We start from the raw sequence: 14,469 nt of genomic DNA on the forward strand, positions 1-14,469 counted from the left end.
CTGACCCAGCCCCGCACCCCACACTGACCCAGCCCCGCACCCCACACTGACCCAGCCCCGCACCCCCCACTGACCCAGCCCCGCTCCCCCACTGACCCAGCCCCGCACCCTATACTGACCCAGCCCCGCTCCCTCCACTGACCCAGCCCCGCACCCTATACTGACCCAGCCCCGCACCCTATACTGACCCAGCCCCGCACCCTATACTGACCCAGCCCCGCTCCCCTCACTGACCCAGCCCCGCACCCTATACTGACCCAGCCCCGCTCCCTATACTGACCCAGCCCCGCACCCCCCACTGACCCAGCCCCGCACCCTATACTGACCCAGCCCCGCTCCCCTCACTGACCCAGCCCCGCTCCCCTCACTGACCCAGCCCCGCTCCCCTCACTGACCCAGCCCCGCTCCCCTCACTGACCCAGCCCCGCTCCCCTCACTGACCCAGCCCCGCTCCCCTCACTGACCCAGCCCCGCACCCCCCACTGACCCAGCCCCGCTCCCTATACTGACCCAGCCCCGCACCCCCCACTGACCCAGCCCCGCTCCCCCCACTGACCCAGCCCCAGACCCTATACTGACCCAGCCCCGCACCCCCCACTGACCCAGCCCCGCACCCCCCACTGACCCAGCCCCGCACCCCCCACTGACCCAGCCCCGCTCCCCCCACTGACCCAGCCCCGCTCCCCCCACTGACCCAGCCCCGCACCCTATACTGACCCAGCCCCGCACCCCCCACTGACCCAGCCCCGCTCCCCCCACTGACCCAGCCCCGCTCCCCCCACTGACCCAGCCCCGCTCCCCCCACTGACCCAGCCCCGCACCCCCCACTGACCCAGCCCCGCACCCCCCACTGACCCAGCCCCACTCCCCCCACTGACCCAGCCCTGCACCCCCCACTGACCTAGCCCCACTCCCCCCACTGACCCAGCCCCGCTCCCCCCACTGACCCAGCCCCGCTCCCCCCACTGACCCAGCCCCGCTCCCTATACTGACCCAGCCCCGCGCCCCACACTGACCCAGCCCCGCTCCCCCCACTGACCCAGCCCCGCTACCCCCACTGACCCAGCCCCGCACCCTCCACTGACCCAGCCCCGCACCCCCCACTGACCCAGCCCCGCACCCTATACTGACCCAGCCCCGCACCCTATACTGACCCAGCCCCGCACCGCCCACTGACCCAGCCCCGCACCCTATACTGACCCAGCCCCGCACCCCCCACTGACCCAGCCCCGCACCCTCCACTGACCCAGCCCCGAACCCTATACTGACCCAGCCCCGCTCCCCCCACTGACCCAGCCCCGCTCCCCCCACTGACCCAGCCCCGCTCCCCCCACTGACCCAGCCCCGCTCCCCCCACTGACCCAGCCCCGCACCCTATACTGACCCAGCCCCGCGCCCCCCACTGACCCAGCCCCGCACCCTATACTGACCCAGCCCCGCACCCTATACTGACCCAGCCCCGCACCCACCACTGACCCAGCCCCGCACCCCCCACTGACCCAGCCCCGCACCCCCCACTGACCCAGCCCCGCTCCCCCCACTGACCCAGCCCCGCACCCCCCACTGACCCAGCCCCGCACCCTATACTGACCCAGCCCCGCTCCCCCCACTGACCCAGCCCCGCACCCTATACTGACCCAGCCCCGCACTCCCCACTGACCCAGCCCCGCTGCCCCCACTGACCCAGCCCCGCACCCTATACTGACCCAGCCCCGCTCCCCCCACTGACCCAGCCCCGCTCCCCCCACTGACCCAGCCCCGCTCCCCCCACTGACCCAGCCCCGCACCCTATACTGACCCAGCCCCGCACCCCCCACTGACCCAGCCCCGCACCCTATACTGACCCAGCCCCGCTCCCCCCACTGACCCAGCCCCGCTCCCCCCACTGACCCAGCCCCGCACCCTATACTGACCCAGCCCCGCTGCCCCCACTGACCCAGCCCCGCTGCCCCCACTGACCCAGCCCCGCTGCCCCCACTGACCCAGCCCCACACCCCCCACTGACCCAGCCCCGCACCCTATACTGACACAGCCCTGCTCCCCCCACTGACCCAGCCCCGCACCCGATACTGACCCAGCCCCGCACCCGATACTGACCCAGCCCCGCACCCCCCACTGACCCAGCCCCGCACCCCCCACTGACCCAGCCCCGCACCCCCCACTGACCCAGCCCCGCACCCTATACTGACCCAGCCCCGCACCCCCCACTGACCCAGCCCCGCACCCCCCCTGACCCAGCCCCGCACCCCCCACTGACCCAGCCCCGCACCCCCCACTGACCCAGCCCCACACCCTATACTGACCCAGACCCGCTCCCCCCACTGACCCAGCCCCGCTCCCCTCACTGACCCAGCCCCGCACCCTATACTGACCCAGCCCCGCACCCTATACTGACCCAGCCCCGCACCCAATACTGACCCAGCCCCGCACCCTATACTGACCCAGCCCCGCCCCCGATACTGACCCAGCCCCGCACCCTATACTGACCCAGCCCCGCACCCTATACTGACCCAGCCCCGCACCCTATACTGACCCAGCCCCGCACCCTATACTGACCCAGCCCCGCACCCTATACTGACCCAGCCCCGCACCCTATACTGACCCAGCCCCGCACCCTATACTGACCCAGCCCCGCTCCCCCCACTGACCCAGCCCCGCACCCCCCACTGACCCAGCCCCGCACCCCCCACTGACCCAGCCCCGCACCCCCCACTGACCCAGCCCCGCTCCCCCCACAGACCCAGCCCCGCACCCTATACTGACCCAGCCCCGCACCCTCCACTGACCCAGCCCCGCACCCTATACTGACCCAGCCCCGCACCCTATACTGACCCAGCCCCGCACCCTATACTGACCCAGCCCCGCTCCCTATACTGACCCAGCCCCGCTCCCCTCACTGACCCAGCCCCGCTCCCTATACTGACCCAGCCCCGCTCCCTATACTGACCCAGCCCCGCACCCTATACTGACCCAGCCCCGCACCCCCCACTGACCCAGCCCCGCACCCCCCACTGACCCAGCCCCGCACCCTATACTGACCCAGCCCCGCTCCCCTCACTGACCCAGCCCCGCTCCCCTCACTGACCCAGCCCCGCTCCCCTCACTGACCCAGCCCCGCTCCCCTCACTGACACAGCCCCGCACCCCCCACTGACCCAGCCCCGCACCCCCCACTGACCCAGCCCCGCTCCCTATACTGACCCAGCCCCGCACCCCCCACTGACCCAGCCCCGCACCCCCCACTGACCCAGCCCCGCTCCCCTCACTGACCCAGCCCCGCTCCCCTCACTGACCCAGCCCCGCTCCCCCCACTGACCCAGCCCCGCTCCCCTCACTGACGCAGCCCCGCTCCCTATACTGACCCAGCCCCGCACCCCCCACTGACCCAGCCCCGCTCCCCTAACTGACGCAGCCCCGCACCCCCCACTGACCCAGCCCCGCACCCCCCACTGACCCAGCCCCGCACCCTATACTGACCCAGCCCCACTCCCCCCACTGACCCAGCCCCGCTCCCCTCACTGACCCAGCCCCGCTCCCCTCACTGACCCAGCCCCGCTCCCCTCACTGACCCAGCCCCGCTCCCCTCACTGACCCAGCCCCGCTCCCCTCACTGACCCAGCCCCGCACCCTATACTGACCCAGCCCCACTCCCCCCACTGACCCAGCCCCGCTCCCCCCACTGACCCAGCCCCGCACCCTATACTGACCCAGCCCCGCACCCTATACTGACCCAGCCCCGCACACCCCACTGACCCAGCCCCGCACCCCCCACTGACCCAGCCCCGCACCCTATACTGACCCAGCCCCGCACCCCCCACTGACCCAGCCCCGCACCCTATACTGACCCAGCCCCGCACCCTATACTGACCCAGCCCCACTCCCCCCACTGACCCAGCCCCGCACCCCTCACTGACCCAGCCCCGCACCCTATACTGACCCAGCCCCGCACCCTATACTGACCCAGCCCCACTCTCCCCACTGACCCAGCCCCGCACCCCCCACTGACCTAGCCCCGCTCCCCTCACTGACCCAGCCCCGCACCCCTCACTGACCCAGCCCCGCACCCTATACTGACCCAGCCCCGCACCCTATACTGACCCAGCCCCGCTCCCCTCACTGACCCAGCCCCGCACCCCCCACTGACCCAGCCCCGCACCCCCCACTGACCCAGCCCCGCACCCTATACTGACCCAGCCCCGCACCCTATACTGACCCAGCCCCGCTCCCCCCACTGACCCAGCCCCGCACCCCCCACTGACCCAGCCCCCCACCCTATACTGACCCAGCCCCGCACCCTATACTGACCCAGCCCCGCACCCCCCACTGACCCAGCCCCGCTCCCCTCACTGACCCAGCCCCGCACCCTATACTGACCCAGCCCCGCGCCCCCCACTGACCCAGCCCCGCTCCCTATACTGACCCAGCCCCGCGCCCCCCACTGACCCAGCCCCGCTCCCTATACTGACCCAGCCCCGCTCCCTATACTGACCCAGCCCCGCTCCCCCCACTGACCCAGCCCCGCACCCCCCACTGACCCAGCCCCGCACCCCCCACTGACCCAGCCCCGCACCCCCCACTGACCCAGCCCCGCACCCCCCACTGACCCAGCCCCGCACCCCCCGCTGACCCAGCCCCGCACCCTATACTGACCCAGCCCCGCACCCTATACTGACCCAGCCCCGCTCCCCTCACTGACCCAGCCCCGCACCCCTCACTGACCCAGCCCCGCACGCTATACTGACCCAGCCCCGCACCCTATACTGACCCAGCCCCGCTCCCCTCACTGACCCAGCCCCGCACCCCCCACTGACCCAGCCCCGCACCCCCCACTGACCCAGCCCCGCACCCTATACTGACCCAGCCCCGCACCCTATACTGACCCAGCCCCGCTCCCCCCACTGACCCAGCCCCGCACCCTATACTGACCCAGCCCCGCACCCTATACTGACCCAGCCCCGCACCCCCCACTGACCCAGCCCCGCTCCCCTCACTGACCCAGCCCCGCTCCCTATACTGACCCAGCCCCGCGCCCCCCACTGACCCAGCCCCGCTCCCTATACTGACCCAGCCCCGCGCCCCACACTGACCCAGCCCCGCTCCCTATACTGACCCAGCCCCGCTCCCTATACTGACCCAGCCCCGCACCCCCCACTGACCCAGCCCCGCACCCCCCACTGACCCAGCCCCGCACCCCCCACTGACCCAGCCCCGCACCCCCCACTGACCCAGCCCCGCACCCTATACTGACCCAGCCCCGCACCCTATACTGACCCAGCCCCGCTCCCCCCACTGACCCAGCCCCACACCCCCCACTGACCCAGCCCCGCTCCCTATACTGACCCAGCCCCGCTCCCTATACTGACCCAGCCCCGCACCCCCCACTGACCCAGCCCCGCACCCTATACTGACCCAGCCCCGCTCCCCTCACTGACCCAGCCCCGCACCCCACACTGACCCAGCCCCGCTCCCTATACTGACCCAGCCCCGCACCCCCCACTGACCCAGCCCCGCACCCCCCACTGACCCAGCCCCGCACCCCCCACTGACCCAGCCCCGCACCCCCCACTGACCCAGACCCGCTCCCCCCACTGACCCAGCCCCGCTCCCCTCACTGACCCAGCCCCACACCCCCCCACTGACCCAGCCCCGCTCCCTATACTGACCCAGCCCCGCTCCCTATACTGACCCAGCCCCGCACCCCCCACTGACCCAGCCCCGCACCCTATACTGACCCAGCCCCGCTCCCCTCACTGACCCAGCCCCGCACCCCCCACTGACCCAGCCCCGCTCCCTATACTGACCCAGCCCCGCACCCCCCACTGACCCAGCCCCGCACCCCCCACTGACCCAGCCCCGCACCCCTCACTGACCCAGCCCCGCACCCCCCACTGACCCAGCCCCGCACCCAATACTGACCCAGCCCCGCACCCTATACTGACCCAGCCCCGCTCCCCCCACTGACCCAGCCCCCCAGCCCCCACTGACCCAGCCCCGCTCCCTATACTGACCCAGCCCCGCTCCCTATACTGACCCAGCCCCGCACCCCCCACTGACCCAGCCCCGCACCCTATACTGACCCAGCCCCGCACCCTATACTGACCCAGCCCCGCTCCCCTCACTGACCCAGCCCCGCACCCCCCACTGACCCAGCCCCGCACCCTATACTGACCCAGCCCCACACCCTATACTGACCCAGCCCCGCACCCCCCACTGACCCAGCCCCGCACCCTATACTGACCCAGCCCCGCTCCCTATACTGACCCAGCCCCGCTCCCCTCACTGACCCAGCCCCGCACCCTATACTGACCCAGCCCCGCACCCTATACTGACCCAGCCCCGCTCCCCCCACTGACCCAGCCCCGCACCCCTCACTGACCCAGCCCCGCTCCCCCCACTGACCCAGCCCCGCACCCTATACTGACCCAGCCCCGCTCCCCTCACTGACCCAGCCCCGCTCCCTCCACTGACCCAGCCCCGCTCCCTCCACTGACCCAGCCCCGCAACCCCCACTGACCCAGCCCCGCACCGTATACTGACCCAGCCCCGCACCCCCCTCTGACCTAGCCCCGCACCCCCCACTGACCCAGCCCCACACCCTATACTGACCCAGCCCCGCACCCCCCACTGACCCAGCCCCGCTCCCTATACTGACCCAGCCCCGCACCCTATACTGACCCAGCCCCGCTCCCTATACTGACCCAGCCCCGCTCCCTATACTGACCCAGCCCCGCTCCCTATACTGACCCAGCCCCGCTCCCTATACTGACCCAGCCCCGCTCCCCCCACTGACCCAGCCCCGCTCCCCCCACTGACCCAGCCCCGCACCCTATACTGACCCAGCCCCGCTCCCCCCACTGACCCAGCCCCGCACCCTATACTGACCCAGCCCCGCGCCCCACACTGACCCAGCCTCGCACCCCCCACTGACCCAGCCCCGCACCCCCCACTGACCCAGCCCCGCACCCTATACTGACACAGCCCCGCACCCCCCACTGACCCAGCCCCGCACCCCCCACTGACCCAGCCCCGCACCCCCCACTGACCCAGCCCCGCGCCCCCCACTGACCCAGCCCCGCGCCCCCCACTGACCCAGCCCCGCACCCCCCACTGACCCAGCCCCGCACCCCCTCCCACTGACCCAGCCCCGCTCCCTATACTGACCCAGCCCCGCACCCCCCACTGACCCAGCCCCGCACCCTATACTGACCCAGCCCCGCACCCTATACTGACCCAGCCCCGCACCCCCCACTGACCCAGCCCCGCACCCCTCACTGACCCAGCCCCGCACCCCCCACTGACCCAGCCCCGCACCCTATACTGACCCAGCCCCGCACCCTATACTGACCCAGCCCCGCGCCCCCCACTGACCCAGCCCCGCACCCCCCACTGACCCAGCCCCGCACCCCCCACGGACCCAGCCCCGCTCCCCCCACTGACCCAGCCCCGCACCCTATACTGACCCAGCCCCGCTCCCCCCACTGACCCAGCCCCGCTCCCCCCACTGACCCAGCCCCGCTCCCCCCACTGACCCAGCCCCGCTCCCCCCACTGACCCAGCCCCGCTCCCCCCACTGACCCAGCCCCGCTCCCCCCACTGACCCAGCCCCGCTCCCCCCACTGACCCAGCCCCGCTCCCCCCACTGACCCAGCCCCGCACCCTATACTGACCCAGCCCCGCTCCCCCCACTGACCCAGCCCCGCACCCCCCACTGACCCAGCCCCGCACCCCCCACTGACCCAGCCCCGCACCCTATACTGACCCAGCCCCGCTCCCCTCACTGACCCAGCCCCGCACCCTATACTGACCCAGCCCCGCACCCCCCACTGACCCAGCCCCGCACCCTATACTGACCCAGCCCCGCACCCTATACTGACCCAGCCCCGCACCCTATACTGACCCAGCCCCGCTCCCCCCACTGACCCAGCCCCGCACCCTATACTGACCCAGCCCCGCACCCCTCACTGACCCAGCCCCGCACCCCTCACTGACCCAGCCCCGCACCCTATACTGACCCAGCCCCGCACCCTATACTGACCCAGATTTGTCCTATCTTCATTCCATTTGCCTTCCTAATCGCTGACTGAACCTTTAGCGATTCATTTACCAGTGCACTCAAATCCCTCTGAACCAGGGAGCTCTGCAACCTCTTTTCATTTCAATAATATTCTGCTTTCCTGTTCTACCTGCCAAACTGGTCTTGCTCATTTTTTTTTCCTATATTGGACGCCATCTGCCAAATTTTTGCCCATTCGCTTAAACTATAGAAATCCCTTCGTCAGCTCTTACATCCTCTTAAAATTTATTTTCCCGGGTCACTCACTGACCCATCTCACTGGCTCCATCCTCCCCGGGTCACTCACTGACCCATCTCACTGGCTCCATCCCCCCCGGGTCACTCACTGACCCATCTCACTGGCTCCATCCCCCCCGGGTCACTCACTGACCCATCTCACTGGCTGCGTCCCTCCCCGGGTCAATCACTGACCCATCTCACTGGCTCCATCCTCCCCGGTTCACTCACTGGCCCATCTCACTGGCTCCTTCCTCCCCGGGTCACTCACTGACCCATCTCACTGGCTCCATCCCCCCTCCTGGTCACTCACTGACCCATCTCACTGGCTCCGTCCTCCCCGGGTCACTCACTGACCCATCTCACAGGCTCCTTCCTCCCCGGGTCACTCACTGACCCATTTCACTGGCTCCTTCCTCCCCAGGTCACTCACTGACCCATCTCACTGGCTCCGTCCTCCCCGGGTCACTCACTGACCCATCTCACTGGCTCCGTCCTCCCCGGGTCACTCACTGACCCATCTCACGGGCTCCATCCTCCCCGGGTGACTCACTGACCCATCTCACTGGCTCCTTCCTCCACGGGTCACTCACTGACTCATCTCACTGGCTCCATCCCTCCCGGGTCACTCACTGACCCATCTCACTGGCTCCGTCCCTCCCCCGGGTTACTCACTGACCCATCTCACTGGCTCCATCCTCCCTCGGGTCACTCACTGACCCATCCCACTGGCTCCATCCTCCCCCGGGTCACTCACTGACCCATCGCACGGGCTCCATCCTCCCCGGGTCACTCACTGACCCATCTCACTGGCTCCATCCCCCCCGGGTCACTCACTGACCCATTTCACTGGCTCCCTCACCCCCTGCTTACTCACTGACCCATCTCACTGGCTCCATCCCCCGGGTCACTCACTGACCCATCTCACGGGCTCCGTCCCCCCCGGGTCACTCACTGACCCATCTCACTGGCTCCATCCTCCCCGGGTCACTCACTGACACATCTCACTGGCTCCATCCTCCCCGGCTCACTCACTGACCCATCTCACTGGCTCCGTCCCTCCCCCGGGTTACTCACTGACCCATCTCACTGGCTCCATCCTCCCTCGGGTCACTCACTGACCCATCCCACTGGCTCCATCCTCCCCCGGGTCACTCACTGACCCATCGCACGGGCTCCATCCTCCCCGGGTCACTCACTGACCCATCTCACTGGCTCCATCCCCCCCGGGTCACTCACTGACCCATTTCACTGGCTCCCTCACCCCCTGCTTACTCACTGACCCATCTCACTGGCTCCATCCCCCGGGTCACTCACTGACCCATCTCACGGGCTCCGTCCCCCCCGGGTCACTCACTGACCCATCTCACTGGCTCCATCCTCCCCGGGTCACTCACTGACACATCTCACTGGCTCCATCCTCCCCGGCTCACTCACTGACCCATCTCACTGGCTCCGTCCCTCCCCCGGGTCACTCACTGACCCATCTCATTGGCGCCCTCACCCCCAGGTCACTCACTGACCCATCTCACTGGCTCCGTCCCTCCCCCGGGTTACTCACTGACCCATCTCACTGGCTCCATCCTCCCTCGGGTCACTCACTGACCCATCTCACTGGCTCCATTCTCCCCGGGTGACTCACTGACCCATCTCACTGGCTCCATCCCCCCCGGGTCACTCACTGACCCATCTCACTGGCTCCATCACCCCCTGCTCACTCACTGACCCATCTCACTGGCTCCATCCCCCCCGGGTCACTCACTGACCCATCTCACTGGCTCCTTCCTCCCCAGGTCACTCACTGACCCATCTCACTGGCTCCATCCTCCCCGGGTCACTCACTGACCCATCTCACTGGCTCCATCCTCCCCGGGTCACTCACTGACCCATCTCACTGACTCCATCCTCCCCGGGTCACTCACTGACCTATCTCACTGGCTCCTTCCTCCCCGGGTGACTCTCTGACCCATCTCACTGGCTCCATCCCCTCCGGGTCACTCACTGACCCATCTCACTGGCTCCATCCTCCCCAGGTCACTCACTGACCCATCTCACTGGCTCCATTCCCCCCGTGTCACTCTGACCCATCTCACTGGCTCCCTCCCCCCCTGGTCACTCACTGACCCATCTCACTGGCTGCCTCACCCCCGGCTCACTCACTGACCCATCTCACTGGCTCCTTCCTCCCCGGGTCACTCACTGACCCATCTCACTGGCCCCATCCTCCCCGGGTCACTCACTGACCCATCTCACTGGCTCCATCCCCCCTCCCGGTCACTCACTGACCCATCTCACTGGCTCCATCCTCCCCGGGTCACTCGCTGACCCATCTCACTGGCTCCGTCCCCCCCGGGTCACTCACTGACCCATCTCATTGGCGCCCTCACCCCCGGGTCACTCACTGACCCATCTCACTGGCTCCGTCCCTCCCCCGGGTTACTCACTGACCCATCTCACTGGCTCCATCCTCCCTCGGGTCACTCACTGACCCATCTCACTGGCTCCATTCTCCCCGGGTGACTCACTGACCCATCTCACTGGCTCCATCGCCCCCGGGTCACTCACTGACCCATCTCACTGGCTCCATCACCCCCTGCTCACTCACTGACCCATCTCACTGGCTCCATCCCCCCCGGGTCACTCACTGACCCATCTCACTGGCTCCTTCCTCCCCAGGTCACTCACTGACCCATCTCACTGGCTCGATCCTCCCCGGGTCACTCACTGACCCATCTCACTGGCTCCATCCTCCCCGGGTCACTCACTGACCCATCTCACTGTCTCCATCCTCCCCGGGTCACTCACTGACCTATCTCACTGGCTCCTTCCTCCCCGGGTGACTCTCTGACCCATCTCACTGGCTCCATCCCCTCCGGGTCACTCACTGACCCATCTCACTGGCTCCATCCTCCCCAGGTCACTCACTGACCCATCTCACTGGCTCCATTCCCCCCGTGTCACTCTGACCCATCTCACTGGCTCCCTCCCCCCCGGTCACTCACTGACCCATCTCACTGGCTGCCTCACCCCCGGCTCACTCACTGACCCATCTCACTGGCTCCTTCCTCCCCGGGTCACTCACTGACCCATCTCACTGGCCCCATCCTCCCCGGGTCACTCACTGACCCATCTCACTGGCTCCTTCCCCCCTCCCGGTCACTCACTGACCCATCTCACTGGCTCCATCCTCCCCGGGTCACTCGCTGACCCATCTCACTGGCTCCGTCCCCCCCGGGTCACTCACTGACCCATCTCATTGGCGCCCTCACCCCCGGGTCACTCACTGACCCATCTCACTGGCTCCGTCCCTCCCCCGGGTTACTCACTGACCCATCTCACTGGCTCCATCCTCCCTCGGGTCACTCACTGACCCATCTCACTGGCTCCATTCTCCCCGGGTGACTCACTGACCCATCTCACTGGCTCCATCGCCCCCGGGTCACTCACTGACCCATCTCACTGGCTCCATCACCCCCTGCTCACTCACTGACCCATCTCACTGGCTCCATCCCCCCCGGGTCACTCACTGACCCATCTCACTGGCTCCTTCCTCCCCAGGTCACTCACTGACCCATCTCACTGGCTCGATCCTCCCCGGGTCACTCACTGACCCATCTCACTGGCTCCATCCTCCCCGGGTCACTCACTGACCCATCTCACTGACTCCATCCTCCCCGGGTAACTCACTGACCTATCTCACTGGCTCCTTCCTCCCCGGGTGACTCTCTGACCCATCTCACTGGCTCCATCCCCTCCGGGTCACTCACTGACCCATCTCACTGGCTCCATCCTCCCCAGGTCACTCACTGACCCATCTCACTGGCTCCATTCCCCCCGTGTCACTCTGACCCATCTCACTGGCTCCCTCCCCCCCTGGTCACTCACTGACCCATCTCACTGGCTGCCTCACCCCCGGCTCACTCACTGACCCATCTCACTGGCTCCTTCCTCCCCGGGTCACTCACTGACCCATCTCACTGGCCCCATCCTCCCCGGGTCACTCACTGACCCATCTCACTGGCTCCATCCCCCCTCCCGGTCACTCACTGACCCATCTCACCGGCTCCATCCTCCCCGGGTCACTCGCTGACCCATCTCACTGGCTCCGTCCCCCCCGGGTCACTCACTGACCCATCTCATTGGCGCCCTCACCCCCGGGTCACTCACTGACCCATCTCACTGGCTCCGTCCCTCCCCCGGGTTACTCACTGACCCATCTCACTGGCTCCATCCTCCCTCGGGTCACTCACTGACCCATCTCACTGGCTCCATTCTCCCCGGGTGACTCACTGACCCATCTCACTGGCTCCATCGCCCCCGGGTCACTCACTGACCCATCTCACTGGCTCCATCACCCCCTGCTCACTCACTGACCCATCTCACTGGCTCCATCCCCCCCCGGGTCACTCACTGACCCATCTCACTGGCTCCTTCCTCCCCAGGTCACTCACTGACCCATCTCACTGGCTCGATCCTCCCCGGGTCACTCACTGACCCATCTCACTGGCTCCATCCTCCCCGGGTCACTCACTGACCCATCTCACTGACTCCATCCTCCCCGGGTCACTCACTGACCTATCTCACTGGCTCCTTCCTCCCCGGGTGACTCTCTGACCCATCTCACTGGCTCCATCCCCTCCGGGTCACTCACTGACCCATCTCACTGGCTCCATCCTCCCCAGGTCACTCACTGACCCATCTCACTGGCTCCATTCCCCCCGTGTCACTCTGACCCATCTCACTGGCTCCCTCCCCCCCGGTCACTCACTGACCCATCTCACTGGCTGCCTCACCCCCGGCTCACTCACTGACCCATCTCACTGGCTCCTTCCTCCCCGGGTCACTCACTGACCCATCTCACTGGCCCCATCCTCCCCGGGTCACTCACTGACCCATCTCACTGGCTCCATCCCCCCTCCCGGTCACTCACTGACCCATCTCACAGGCTCCATCCTCCCCGGGTCACTCGCTGACCCATCTCACTGGCTCCGTCCCCCCCGGGTCATTCACTGACCCATCTCACTGGCTCCCTCACCCCCGGGTCACTCACTGACCCATCTCACAGGCTCCTTCCTCCCCGGGTCACTCACTGACCCATCTCACTGGCTCCTTCCTCCCCGGGTCACTCACTGACCCATCTCACTGGCTACTTCCTCCCTGGGTCACTCACTGACCCATCTCACTGGCTCCGTCCTCCCCAAGACACTCACTGACCCATCTCACTGGCTCCATCCCCCCGTGTCACTCACTGAGCCATCTCACTGGCTCCTTCCTCCCCGGGTCACACACTGACCCATCTCACTGGCTCCATCCCCTCCGGATCACTCACTGACCCATCTCACTGGCTACTTCCTCCCTGGGTCACTCACTGACCCATCTCACTGGCTCCATCCCCCCCGGGTCACTCACTGACACATCTCACTGGCTCCATCCTCCCCGGCTCACTCACTGACCCATCTCACTGGCTCCGTCCCTCCCCCGGGTCACTCACTGACCCATCTCATTGGCGCCCTCACCCCCGGGTCACTCACTGACCCATCTCACTGGCTCCGTCCCTCCCCCGGGTTACTCACTGACCCATCTCACTGGCTCCATCCTCCCTCGGGTCACTCACTGACCCATCTCACTGGCTCCATTCTCCCCGGGTGACTCACTGACCCATCTCACTGGCTCCATCCCCCCGTGTCACTAACTGAGCCATCTCACTGGCTCCTTCCTCCCCGGGTCACACACTGACCCATCTCACTGGCTCCATCCCCTCCGGATCACTCACTGACCCATCTCACTGGCTACTTCCTCCCTGGGTCACTCACTGACCCATCTCACTGGCTCCATCCCCCCCGGGTCACTCACTGACACATCTCACTGGCTCCATCCTCCCCGGCTCACTCACTGACCCATCTCACTGGCTCCGTCCCTCCCCCGGGTCACTCACTGACCCATCTCATTGGCGCCCTCACCCCCGGGTCACTCACTGACCCATCTCACTGGCTCCGTCCCTCCCCCGGGTTACTCACTGACCCATCTCACTGGCTCCATCCTCCCTCGGGTCACTCACTGACCCATCTCACTGGCTCCATTCTCCCCGGGTGACTCACTGACCCATCTCACTGGCTCCATCACCCCCTGCTCACTCACTGACCCATCTCACTGGCTCCATCCCCCCCGGGTCACTCACTG

The 14,469-nt window shown here is 67.7% G+C and overlaps 1 protein-coding gene across 1 annotated transcript in view; it reads right to left on the reverse strand.

The window, feature by feature from the left end:
- The window catches only part of LOC121289625 (NACHT, LRR and PYD domains-containing protein 3-like), a 110,491-nt gene that overhangs the window by 54,006 nt on the left and 42,016 nt on the right, over positions 1-14,469 (reverse strand). The window lies entirely within an intron of this gene.

Source organism: Carcharodon carcharias, chromosome 17 (genome assembly GCF_017639515.1).
Source record: "Carcharodon carcharias isolate sCarCar2 chromosome 17, sCarCar2.pri, whole genome shotgun sequence".
Taxonomy (NCBI): Eukaryota; Metazoa; Chordata; class Chondrichthyes; order Lamniformes; family Lamnidae; genus Carcharodon; species Carcharodon carcharias.